The sequence below is a fragment of the Podarcis tiliguerta genome, assembly GCF_965153285.1.
Source record: "Podarcis tiliguerta genome assembly, chromosome: 4".
In the NCBI taxonomy this organism is placed as follows: domain Eukaryota; kingdom Metazoa; phylum Chordata; class Lepidosauria; order Squamata; family Lacertidae; genus Podarcis; species Podarcis tiliguerta.
Window position 1 is genome coordinate 66,783,273 of NC_139537.1, and position 12,687 is coordinate 66,795,959.

General features: G+C 41.1%; 1 protein-coding gene across 7 annotated transcripts in view; it reads right to left on the reverse strand.

The window, feature by feature from the left end:
* Positions 1–12,687, reverse strand: part of STS (steroid sulfatase) — a 91,368-nt gene that overhangs the window by 77,810 nt on the left and 871 nt on the right. Inside the window, exons 1-3 of one of the 7 annotated variants that reach the window (XM_083437864.1) lie at positions 10,764–11,101; positions 4,548–4,637; positions 3,179–3,274 (exon numbers count right to left, since the gene is read on the reverse strand). The gene's annotated coding sequence lies outside the window, so the exon portion shown is untranslated. Of the gene's footprint in view, positions 1–3,175; positions 3,275–4,547; positions 4,638–10,763; positions 11,102–12,687 lie in introns of those variants that run through there. The other 6 variants (XM_083437867.1, XR_014510444.1, XM_083437865.1 and 3 more) reach the window with 6 other exon arrangements.

Sequence of the window (12,687 nt, forward strand, 5' to 3'; positions counted from 1 at the left end):
TCAACAACAACAACAAGGTTAAACCATTTTTGTAATTTTATGTTGTGAACCACCCTGGGGTCTATGGGTATGGGGTGGCATACAAATTTAATAAATAATAATCAAAATAATAAATGATAATAATAAACAAAACCAAGTAATATAGTCCCATTCTGAAAATACCTACATGCATTATTATGTCATTTTTGTGTCTAAGATCTTGATTACCTCATGGGAGTCACTCTCCTTGAAATGACAAAATGTTGGTTCCACTTTTCCCTAAAGATGATAAAATACACTGTGCTGTCTTTTAGAACTTCTTTCTCCATTTTGATGAAAGATCTATGAAAGTATTTTTGGTATTTTTGCATGTGTACTAAAACATAGTCTCTCTTTTTATCTATTTATCTTTTCCTCTTCTGCTCTATTAACACATTTTATGGACAATTTCTCAATTCAGTTACTTATCTTGCTTTGACCTGTAAGAGAAAGAACAGTCCAAATTCCAAAACCATGCACATAATGTAACAGTGTTAAGTCTGGTTTTTATTTCCAGTTCATGACCAGACAGCCTTGGGTAGGTCACATTACACATTAACTTTGTTATATAACATACGCCGTCAAGGAACATTACATATTTCACAACTTAAGGCTTGTGACACAGCATATCTTAAGAAAGCACATTACAACCTACTAGCTTTCACTCTGAGGAAAATCAATCTTCAGGTAAAAATTACAAATTTCTTGAATTTAACTTTTCTCCCCCCCCCCCCTTTTTTTTGAGCATACAATGGTATAAATGCTGGAAAGAAATCAGTGTCTCACAGCAGGCAAAGGCTGTTCTTAGGAATCCCACTGCTTTTTCCATACCATCAGACTAAAAAGCTATGAAAGGGCTTTCTGCCTTTTGTAACACAAAACACACAAAAAACCCCAATAACATTTTGTATTGGACTTTTCTCCGGTTACCTTATTTTGCTCTAGAACAACCAACTTGAGCATGCATAATTCTGCACAAGAATGGGCTGTTAGAATCTCTTTTTATTTGCGAAAGTTACTTTGATGATCAATGCTTTTTATGATGTGACTTTTTGAAGGGAACGTGGGAATTATTTCCACTTTGACACATTACCATTAGAAAACCTTTGAAATAATTATTCTTTATTTGTTGCCCTTCACCATAAGGTCCCAGGGCAAGCCAAGGTAACTTAAAAAGTAACTTACCAATAATAATAATAATAATCAACCCTCAGATTCTAACTGCCAAAACTGAGTTTTACCACAAAATTAATGTAAATTGAAGTTTTACAGGACACATATCAGAGGCAATGTGTCTCTGAATGCCAGTCATTGAAATGAGTGCAGTTAGGCCCTGCTTTTAAGCTTTTTATAGGCTTTTGGTTGGCCACTGTAACAGAGTGTTGGATTAGAAGGATCATGGCATGATCCAGCAAGCTCTTCCTACATTCTTAAGTTGTTTTTGTTTTACATGCTAGTTTTCCAAACTGTTTCCATTGTCCCTTAAATAATAAAAAGCCCAGAAACATGATTGAAATGGAAATAAAGTTATCATGTTCAAAGTTCTAATTGTTTCTTTAAAACATTTGTATTTTGCCTTGCCGCAAATGGTACCCAAGACAGCAACAGAAACCTACCCCCCCATATTTTAGCTGTATCCAAAAAACAAAAACAAAACTTAAACCAAACCATAAAGGCCCCATTAGTTAACAATTAGCCAATTTTGGCCTGAAAATGCAGCAGGTTGTAGCTTATTGACGGTTATCTCTTCACCACCCTCTTTTAAAGGCCTGATAAAATTTTATAGGACCATTCACCTTTCATGCTGGGCAGCATCGAGGCTGGGCATCAAGGCCCTTGTGGTAATTCGGCTCAGGGGCGGGGGATTGATGCCCCCCTCGCACCAACTCCCAGCCGTGTCATGCCCACCCGGCCAATCTATGCTGGCTTGGGGCATAGCCAGCAGGGCTTCCCTCTCTTGCCTCCTCACCAAATCTCCCAAGCCACCCACCCTCTTTTTAAGCTTTGGTATGACACAACCTTGCTATGGAAAAATGTCAGCTGCCTTACTGGTGGGGCCAGGTAGGAATTTTCCCACTTGGCAAATTGGCACGGGCCATTGGTTTTCGCCTACCAAGCAATCGTCACAACTTTGTAAGGTTAGGCATTGGGTAAGCCTTTGTTTAAGGGTGGGGAGGTTGTAGCCTCTGCCTGTACCTCCTCGATAAGGGTATCCTATCAAAGGGATCTGGGTGTGTGGATCCTGTCCAAAGCCCAGACACGGGCTAGGGCCATGCCACGACCCCAATGGGAACCCCTCGGGGTGCCCCTTTGATGTAAGTCATAGGGCTCACCCTTCTGGTCGTTTACCCTTAGTTCAATTCCCTGCAGATGGGCAGGAGTCAAGATATCGCCTGGCTTCACCCAAAACCTAAGCCATACCACTCACATCTGTAACCAATAAAGTTGTGGCCTGTTTTAGCCCATTAACCTAAATACGCGTGTCTCTGTGTTATTAATCAATAGGGAACTGCTGGGCAAAGGACCTTGGCACGCAACCTTATCTTATTGTTGGATGGAGAGAAAGGAGGTGCCTTTGGTACATCTCTAGGAAGTAACTTCCATCCAGACACTGAGAAGGCTGTATCACTATGCCCCTCACTTTTGGCTATCCCCCTCACTTTTGATGTCAGGTGAATATTTTTTAAAGGCCTCCAGTGACAACTTTAACACACCAGCAGATTTATATGGTGATTCTTCAAGCACCTGGGCCCACTCCGCTTAGGGTAGGCATCAATTGAAATGTGCCTGGAAACAAATTTATACCCAATTCAGATCTTTGAGCACTATTGCAATATGTTCAAAGCAATGATTCCTCTCTGTTCTACCCTAGCTGCCACATTCTGGACCAGGTGTGTAGAAGCTTTGAAGGCAGATTCACAGAAAGCATGTTATTGTATTCTAACCTAGAGTTACTAAGGCATGGGTGACTATTTTCTTTTCCCAGAAGAGGATACAGCTGGTGAATCAACAAAATCACACCTGGTCAGGGATGCCACCTGAACAACATGGAGCAGGGTCCAGAAGCACTCCCAAACTACAAAATCCAATCCTTAAAGGGAAGAGCAAAACCCATCCAGAAGTGAAAACAAAAATCCAGAACTGTTGAACTACTTACCACCAACGCCTCTGTCTTGTTTGGGTTATGCTTCAGTTTATTTTCTCACCCAGTTCATTACTGACTCCAAATACCTGCTCAGAATGTCAGCTGCTATGCCTGGATTAGATGAAGAAGATTAACAGAGCATGGTGTTATTAGCATACTGATGACACTTCAGAATCCCACACATTTCTCCAAGCAGTTTCATATAGATGCTAAATAGCTTTGGAGACAAGATGGGAAATTGTGGCATTCCATATACCGATTGCCATGGGGTATAGGAGAAGTTTCTGAGATGATTATTTGAAAACTTCCCAACAGATGGAACTACTGGAATGTACTCAGTGCTTTTCTTCTAGACATTTTTCTATGAGTTTTTATTATTATTAATGTCTAATTTAAAATAATAAACAAAACAAAAATCTAGAGATACTATTTATTATCCCAAACCTGATTTTTCACAACCTGAAGACTTGTACTATAATTACTCTTATTTAAATTTGGATAACTATCCACAAATACTGTACAATTATCTAGGTGGCCTACAAAAGGATGGATCCATGATCTTTCATGGAACCTGTTCCCAAACTGTATCTGATTTGATCCGATCTGATCTAGGATTTGCAAGTTACCTGTAGGATTAGAACTAAGTGAAAGCAGGAAAAAAATAGTTTGTAAACATAAAAGCAGTTAGGAATTGTATCATACATTTTTGCTTTGTAGACATCTTATGCTTGTCTATTCAAAGGTGAGTACAACAGAGTTCCATAGGACTTATTCCCAGGCAATTAAGTATAAGAATAAAGCTGTAATCAATAACAAAATGCAATGTTTGCACAAATTCTATAAGCCGTATTTTTTATACCAGTGGCTTTGGTAAGAAATGATAGTGAAGGCTGGTGCTTCTACAGACTGAGAGAAGTGGTCCCCCCCCCCGCCGCTAAGCATTAGGACCACTAGTTCAAAAAGGAAGCTTGCTCTCAGTGGCCTATACTTGCCTCAGTTTAGCTGAGCACTCTCTTTGAATTCTCACAATGCTCATTGTTGCCTTGTCTGCTTATTTTTTGTCTCAGACTTTGATTCTAAGGTTCTGAACAGGTTCTGACACACATGGCTTTTTCCCTCATGGAACTAGTGTTATGGAATGTGTTCCCTGCTGAAATATGGGGGATCGCATCTGTAGTTGTACTCTAACAGCTTCTGAAGATGTATCTGTTTACACATGCATTTCGTGATCTCACAACCCAGGTCTCCTGTTTTAATTACGGTGTTGTTTTAATGAGTCTACATTACACAGGACTTAGGATGGCCCTGAGGAAATGAAATACAGGCTGTGCTACATCTGCGCCCCTCCCTTTGTCCCAAGCGCCAACAGATTTGGAAATCTTACATAAGACTCCAGTACAGAAAGCTGAAAATTCTCCCAGTTTATTCAGAAGCTGAGATGCGCTACAACTCCCATAGAGCCACCTCTGTCCACCTAGGAGTAAATATGGCAAAAGCTTAGATTCCACTGTAATCTCCAGACTCTGTGGAGAGACATCACCTGCACCTACAGGATAGTGATATATATTTGCTTTTGAGCATGAAGCTAAGAACTTTCATGGAAATTTCAGGTATGGGAAAATACTGTCAGCTGGACGCTGAGGGGTATGGATAAAGGGAATAATGCTTTATCTTGAAAGTTCCTGTGTTCACCTTGACAGCTGTATCCTTCTTTTGCTTATGTGCTCGAGTACTCATGGTGACTTTATTCAGAGCCTTAAGGTAGGATTGTCAAGCTTTTCTTCTTTTACAGAGACTTCATGAATTTAAGAAGAGCATGTTGGGCAAAAATTCAGCTAGTGTAAGATCTGTTGCTCCTACAAGTTGCACCTGTTGAATTTGTGTCATGCAGCAATTAACCTTGGCCAGAAAGGCATTTGAAATAATCCAAACAGGGGGCATTTCTCCAATGATTTTAACCTCATGAATTGTACCAGATTACATGTCTTTCCCCCTCACGTTAGTGAGTGACAAGAGAAGTCACACATTGAAATTTTACCTTCTGTTCAATTCTTCTTTGGGAAAATTCCCAATGATAAGTACATTTTAAAGCAAAATATTGTTGTTTTTATTTTATAAAAGCCCTTTTTAATTCAGGCAAAAAAGCCATTCAAAAAAGCACATACTTTCTGCATGTATGGGCAAGAATTCCACCACTGCAGGCTGAACGATCTCTTGCTTTTCTCTCCCTGTACACTTTTCTGGGAGTTCTCCCACCCACCCAGACCCCGGCCAATGGGGGGGGGGCATGCAGGGGGAGCCTCACTGCACAAGTGGAATCTTTGAGCAGGGCTTCTATGGATGGGAATTATTTTCTGAATCCTGCCCATAGAAATTCACTTATGGAATGTACAGTTAATTGTGTATACTGTCTTGACCTGCTGGGAACTGCAAGATTGGTTGACTATTTAACTTCTATAGCACTTAATAAATTAAAATAGCTCTAAGCAGTATATAGAAAATTGAAGAAACAACAGAGAACTGAAACAAAAGATTACAAAAATATGTGGTTACATATAAAAAGGTTACATTAATACAGTAGTACCTTGGATCCTGAACACTCTGGAACTCGGACGTTTTAGCTCCCGGACACCACAAACCCAGAAGTGATTGTTCCGGTTTGCAAATATTCGTTTGTAACCCAAATGTCTGATGGGGCTTCCACAGCTTCTGATTGGCTGCAGGAAATTCCTGCAGCCAATCAGAAGCCACAATTTGGTTTTGGAAGTTGAACAGACTTCCGGAACGGATTCCGTTCGACTTCCAAGGTACGACTGTGCAAAGTTACTAAATGTCTATAAATATCAATTCATTATCTTCTGATGCACCCTCCCTCTTAGCCTGCAGGTTCTCACCCAGGGTCACTCACAAAAGTCTCACAAGAAGAAGAGTTCATGAGAACAGTGGCTATCACCTTAGGCTCTCACTCTAGACTTGCTTTTTATGGGCAGGCCCAAGGTGGATGGTACTTCCTTAAGTTGTCCAATTCAGCTGCACTCTCCACACCCAGTTCCAGGCACAACAGGCTTGTTGAATTTCCCAGGGGATCCAAAGAATGGGAAGAGGGTCCCCTTCCACTCACAGTGAAGGAGTTTAAGGGAGGTCCAGAGTACTGTCTCACAGTGTATAGGACCAAGAGGCATGGACGGTGAGGGAGCTGCTCCAGCGACCTGCAATACCTATGCTATGTTTGTCTTTCTGCCGGAGAACATGCAACAGCACACTTGCAGCAAGTGCAAGCTGGTTGTCTTGCTGGAAGAGCAACTTGAGGCCTGCCTAGTCACACTTGGAGCTACAGGACAACATGCAGCATTTCTCAATAGAGCTGAGCTGACTGTGATGGAACAACACCACAGATGGGGTGCCCCCTAGGGAGGAGGAAGATTGCCCATTGCAAGAGACTAACCTCCCTGGAGGAATGTGATGCACAGAAGGACAGTCATGAGCCACACTTTGTCTTTGGAGCTGCAAAATCGCTTCCATATCCTAGCTCCTCTGGCCCAGAATCAGTGTCCAAGATGAGAGCATGGAAGCCTCCTCTTTCTTTAAGATCGGTTAATAACTTATCTTTTATTCTTGGCTTCTTGCCTCTCTAGATAAATCTTGAAATGTCTTTCTGCCAATCCTTAAAACAATTCATGTTACTTATCCCTGGGATTGGTTGAAATAAAAACAACGTTTTCGGCAATACATTCATCTTAATCTGACAGATGTATTCAAACCACCTTTACTCTGGTAAACAGTTTTTGAATAGTGACAAAATCCTGAAAAAAGTCTTTTTAACCAAAGTCAACAGCTGGACAAAACAATTGTGCATTGTAAATTATAGGAGGTGATGCCTCTTCTCAAACTACTTCGCTGTAAAAAACAACGTCTACCTCCTGCCTAAAATGAACCACCAAGATTTTACTGCCGCTGCTGTAGACAGATCATATGCATCCGTAACAATTTCTGACAAGGAAATATCTTTAACGACAGTATGAGAGACATAGATTTGATGTGTAAAACATTCTCCAGCATGGATAGACAGTAACTGGGAAAGCATGATGTTTTTGTTGGTTATATAGCTTCTGAGGAATAGGATGTCTGCCAGAAAACGTCTGGTAACACTGATAGAAGAGCCTGTTTTTAGGTTGAAATTTCCTTTTCAAAATATCTCATTTTCCTACTTTCTAAGCAGTTCACAATATAAGAAAGGATAATCATAATACAGGAAGTTGGCCTCAGGATGTTGGTCTTCCTACTTCATTAGAACATATATCAATATTAATGCTGAACATCTTGCTATTTAATTCATCTTTTTAAAATTACATTAAGCTAATTTGTTTCTGCTCCAGACAAGGGCAAAGTTGTTAGGCTAAAATGTTTCATTGAAAACTATTATGTTAGAATGTGAAAGAAAGCTGTCAAATATAGTTGTTAAACACAACACTAATTTGTTACAGCTTCTGGTAAGGACTGGTTTAAATGGCATGTCTAACATTTATGAAATAATTATACAACAAATCATTATTGTAGCAGCTCTGGGTATGAGAGAGATAGCTACATCATGATATTGATGATAAATTCATCAATCATATTTGATGCTTAAACAAATTATTTTATATTTCACATTAAGTGCTTGGTTAACTGTGATCACTTTTAACAAGGGGCAATATTCAATTAATAATCTTAATGACCATGGTAGTTAGCCATCAGCATTTGCAACATCAGCAGAGCCTATGTCGTGCACAATAGTAATTTGTTGAAGTATGAGCACTTGGTAAAGAGAATGTCCAGCTTGTGCTGGAAGCCTCTAGTCTCAGACATTTGCCTTCCTTAAGGAGCTTTGGATCTGCTCCAAAGAGGAAACTACCACTTGATATGCCATAATTCTAGGCTTGTTCACATGTTACACTGAACACATGTCCAAACTGCCTCTACACACCCAAAGACCTGTGTTGGCCCATCAGTACATACAGGAGTTTTTGAAAGTTTGTCCACCTTTGGCTCCTCGACATGCACTCAGTTCTCACCTTCGGCTCCTAGAATCTGTCAGCATGTGACAGTGGCCACACCCTGGGAATGGCTTTGACTGGATAGCCAATGAGTTTCAAACTCTTGGTGAGTTAAGAACTTCCTCTGCCTGTGAAGACAGTAGAAGACTATCAGTGCCTCCAACAGTCAAGAAGGCAGTTGATGCATGTGCTGTAAAGGGAAATGAGGAGCAGATGGGGCTTGTAAACCTGGGAAGGTAGCCCATGTTGGGATACTGCCAGGGAGACAAAGGCCATCATGCAGCCTACACATCGTCTCCAGACGATCTCTCGATCTCCCGTAGAACAGCATCAGTCAATTAGCAACACGAGCCTCAGACACATTCCAAGACTCATGCACGCCCTTTTCAGCAGACTCCGCAACAGAAGATGCACCCAGAGGAGCATATTTACAGCTTTATTCAACGTTGGTCAGAACAAAGGAAAAACATGACTGCTTGCCTTCGTGTCGAGGAGATAGCCAGAGACAAAGGCTATATACAAAACGGAAACTCCCTGTGAGCAGGAAGTACGCACGTTTGTGACACACAACAGCCTGTTCCCTTTTTAAGGAGGAACGGAAATATCCTAACATCCCAGGAAAAGGAAAACTCTGATTCTAAACCTCCATTGCCTTGAGGCTATAGTCTTTCATGAGAAAGGCTTTGGGAGTAAACCCAAGGAAAAATTTGTACCCACTGCCTTGTGGGGCATACTTGGAAGAAGAAAAAGCAAAGGAGTAAACCCTACACAAGAGTGGGCGGTGTCTTGTATGCCTCTTTCTGGCAACTCCTTCACCCAACCTGGTGCCAAATGTATTGGTCTGCTTTCCTTTGGACCACATCAGTGAAGCCAGAAAAGGGTATTGTCATCTGGGCAGTCCAGGAGCTCCATACACATTGCCCTGCAGTAAAAGCAACATGGGAGGCAGCAGTTATGAGTTATGGGTCTCTGCAGCCATGGTGGGTGCTGTGATTCTCCAGCGGTTTGACTTTGCCCCCAGAAGCACACTCCATTTGTCTTTTGAGACAGATAGATACCCACATCTATTTTGTGTTCTCATTTTGTATTTTTGTGTTGTGATCATCATCATCATCAAAATCTTAAAGAGGACCTCTTCCAAAATAAATCTGCATAACTGCTCCATTAAATAGTGTAAGATGACATCGTTCCCTTATGTCACCTTCACCCTGTGTCATCTTCATTGTCTTTATCATCTGTTAGACAGATGCACGTTCAGCGCATGTTGTACTGCAGAGAAAGCTCCCATCATTGACTATGCTGGTCAATTGACCATGCTAGTCGAGTCCAACCACTAGAGAGCACCATGTTGTGTACCCATGTCCTATTGTGATGAAATCACAGCTATGGGAATTTCTAGGGAATGTCTCTCTAGTAGGATCTACCAAGTTTAGTATCTTAGAATCTTTAGAAGGCTTATTCAGACTGTAATTTTAACTAGGCGTATGGCCTCATTGGGCATAGTAGGAACACATAATATTGTACTGCAAGACATTTTTATTTAGCTAAATTCATAGGCATGGAAGATTATGTTATTCCTGGTGTTGTTTTTCTTCTCCTTGTCCTCTGATTTAATTATCTCCCTTCATTATTTTGATTTTATTAGAAGCGTTTTTTGGAAAAAAATTTTTAAAAGAAAATCTTCCATTTCTTTCAAAACTGCCTCGCTGGTGGGTTTTTTGGCCATTAAAAGGTGGTATCTAAATGCCAAGTAGGGTTTCAATCCTCTTACTGCAGTAAAATACCACTCAACACAGTGGGACTTACTTCCAAGTAAACATGCATAGGATCGGGTTGCACATAACATGTTGAAAGCTGATGACATAAAATTTAAATGCTTTAAAGCAAGATACTTCTAAAGCATTGCACATATGGGGCAAAATATAAATGAGTTTCCAGATGTGACCTGCCAATAGAGAATAAATACAAGATTATATTTCTGTAGCTCATGTCCATCTATCTCACTGAGCACACAACAGGTAAAGGGGTATGGCTCATTAGCTATAGCTCATTAGATGTTATTCTACTTCTCTCCCTACACCGAATGTTCCCACAACTGTTATTGAAACAGGTCATGCCTCATTATATCCTAAGGAAAAGTTTTCTGTATTCGTGCCACGCTATCAAGTTGTAGGCATCGCTCCGATAAAAGCTAGATGACATATTCGGGATTGCTTGGACATAAAAGAATTTTCTAGCGATAACCTCCAGGTCTGGGGCTCATTTGCTGGGCAGCTGCATTTACTTCACCCTGAGGGCTGTTTTCTGTGAAAGCAGCAAATACAAAACATGCTTTCAGTGGTGCCACCAAGGGAAGACCTGGATAGAAGATGTCCTGGGCCCCACTCAGCAGAATGAGGAGGGCCCCAAAACAAAGCATTTTGAAGATCAAAAAAGTAATATACGTTACCACTTAGAGACTCCCCTATCCTACTCCCTGCCCAGTAAGACCATTAAGTCCAGAATCTGAAATGACAGAACAGCACACGGCACACTTTGAAGCTTCATTGATGTAATTATCCTACCTTTTCTGTGAAAACAGCCCCACACAGCCAACCTGAACTCGTGGAAACCAATTTAATCTCTCCTTCTCTCTCTGTGGCAAGCCATGCCCATACTCAAAGCAATGACTGGCATTCTTCCAGAGGAAAACAAACACATTTAAAAACATTTCCCTCTGAAAAAGGGAAGCAAGAAGAATACAGTGGTTAAAGTCCACAGTCCAATTTGACTGTTTCACAAATGAAGCTAGTAGTTGCCTATAAATGTTACTACTATGCAACAGCAGGCACTCGTGATTGTTTGTTTCCTGGCGGCAGCAATGGCCCATAAATATGTCCCTTGTTTTCTGGATCAAAGCCAAGATCCAAAACATATAATTATTATGTAGCAAACACTCAATAAGATACTTTGGTGCGGGAGAGGGTGCTACATTATAACCTATTATATTCCATCTCTATTTAACAGAATTGTGCAGAAGGGAGTTGTTTCCCCAAGCAATTTTATACAGAAGACACCTTCTAAAAGGACCGACTGCATGTAGAGAATTCATTCACATGCATTTAATTTTCTACCTGCATCGTTTTCAGCCAATCCTTTGCTACATTCATGCCATACATTTAAAGCACCATGATACCACATAAAGTCTTGATAGAAATACATCTGGGAGCTGTTGTTTGTCAAGGATGCTGAGAGTTGTTGGGAGACCCTAAAAGACCTACAATTCCCAGAGTGGTTTAACCATCAATCCCTCTTCATAGTGAATTCTAGGACTTGTAGCTCTGGGAGGGCAACAAGAGGTCTTCTAACCCTCATCACTCCTAACAAACTAGAGTTCATATAATTATTTGGGGAAAGCTATGGCTAAATGGTATCTTAGTGCTTTAAATGCACTCATGAATTCCACCCAAGGAGCTCATGAGTTCCGCCCATTTTATTATCACAATGTAATCACAATTACCACAGTAACCAGGGGTTGCCAGTGAGGTACCTGCAGGCACTCAAATACCCACAGAAGTCTTCCCTGCTTCTTGAGGGGTCCTCCCCCACCACTAAAATCAGACTTGAACAAATATTCCATTGGAGGCTGAATAGGTTGCAGTGTGTCCTTGGTTGTAGTGGGGTGTGGTGTTCATCATGGCAGTTTCTTCAGTATGCAATGGTGCCCCAAGGACCCCAAAAGCTGGCAACTGCTGCTCAATCCACCACACAATGTGCCTCTCAAAATAAAAGACCATCCTCCTGTAAAGGTAGATGTGGTGTTGGGATGTGTGTGTCTGTACACAAATCCAAGGTTTAAGTTCCTGATCAGCTCTAAAACTCACTGGGTAGCTTACAGTTCATTCAAAAGGGAGCATCACTGAAGAGACTTACTGATGAGGTTTTTTAGGACTGCAGCCTTAGAGTTCATTTCACAATCTTTCAACCTATCTCAATATTTAGCTGTTTTGTGGATAAATGAAACACCCCGTTATAAATGCCTTGAGTTACTTGGGGGCAAAGATGGGATTCAGACGATAGTGAGATAATGAAATGAAGGGGTGGGGAGCTGCTGGCTGTGTGTGTGAAATTAGGCAACTTTATTTTTGAGCAGATTGCACGTTTGCTCCTAAGGACACATGCCTGTGTTCAACTCAGTTCCTGAGAAGTGTATTTAGGACTGCAACCTTGGAAGTCTTTTATCGTTAATTTCTGACATGCAAAATTGAAATCCTAAGCTTGCTGACCTGGGTTTCACTGCTAAACTGACATGTATAGGATTGTACTGTTAGGTAGCAACTCTGCACCCAAAGAAAAGCACATAGTTCAAACCACATTAGCACTCCTGGTTAGAGAGCTCCACCTGCTCCCACGTAAGCAGCCGCGGCTCTCACCCTTTGCATAATACTACTTTTGGAACACGCTGCCTTCACGCTGACCTGAAAACACCCCGAAGTTAAACACTATGGT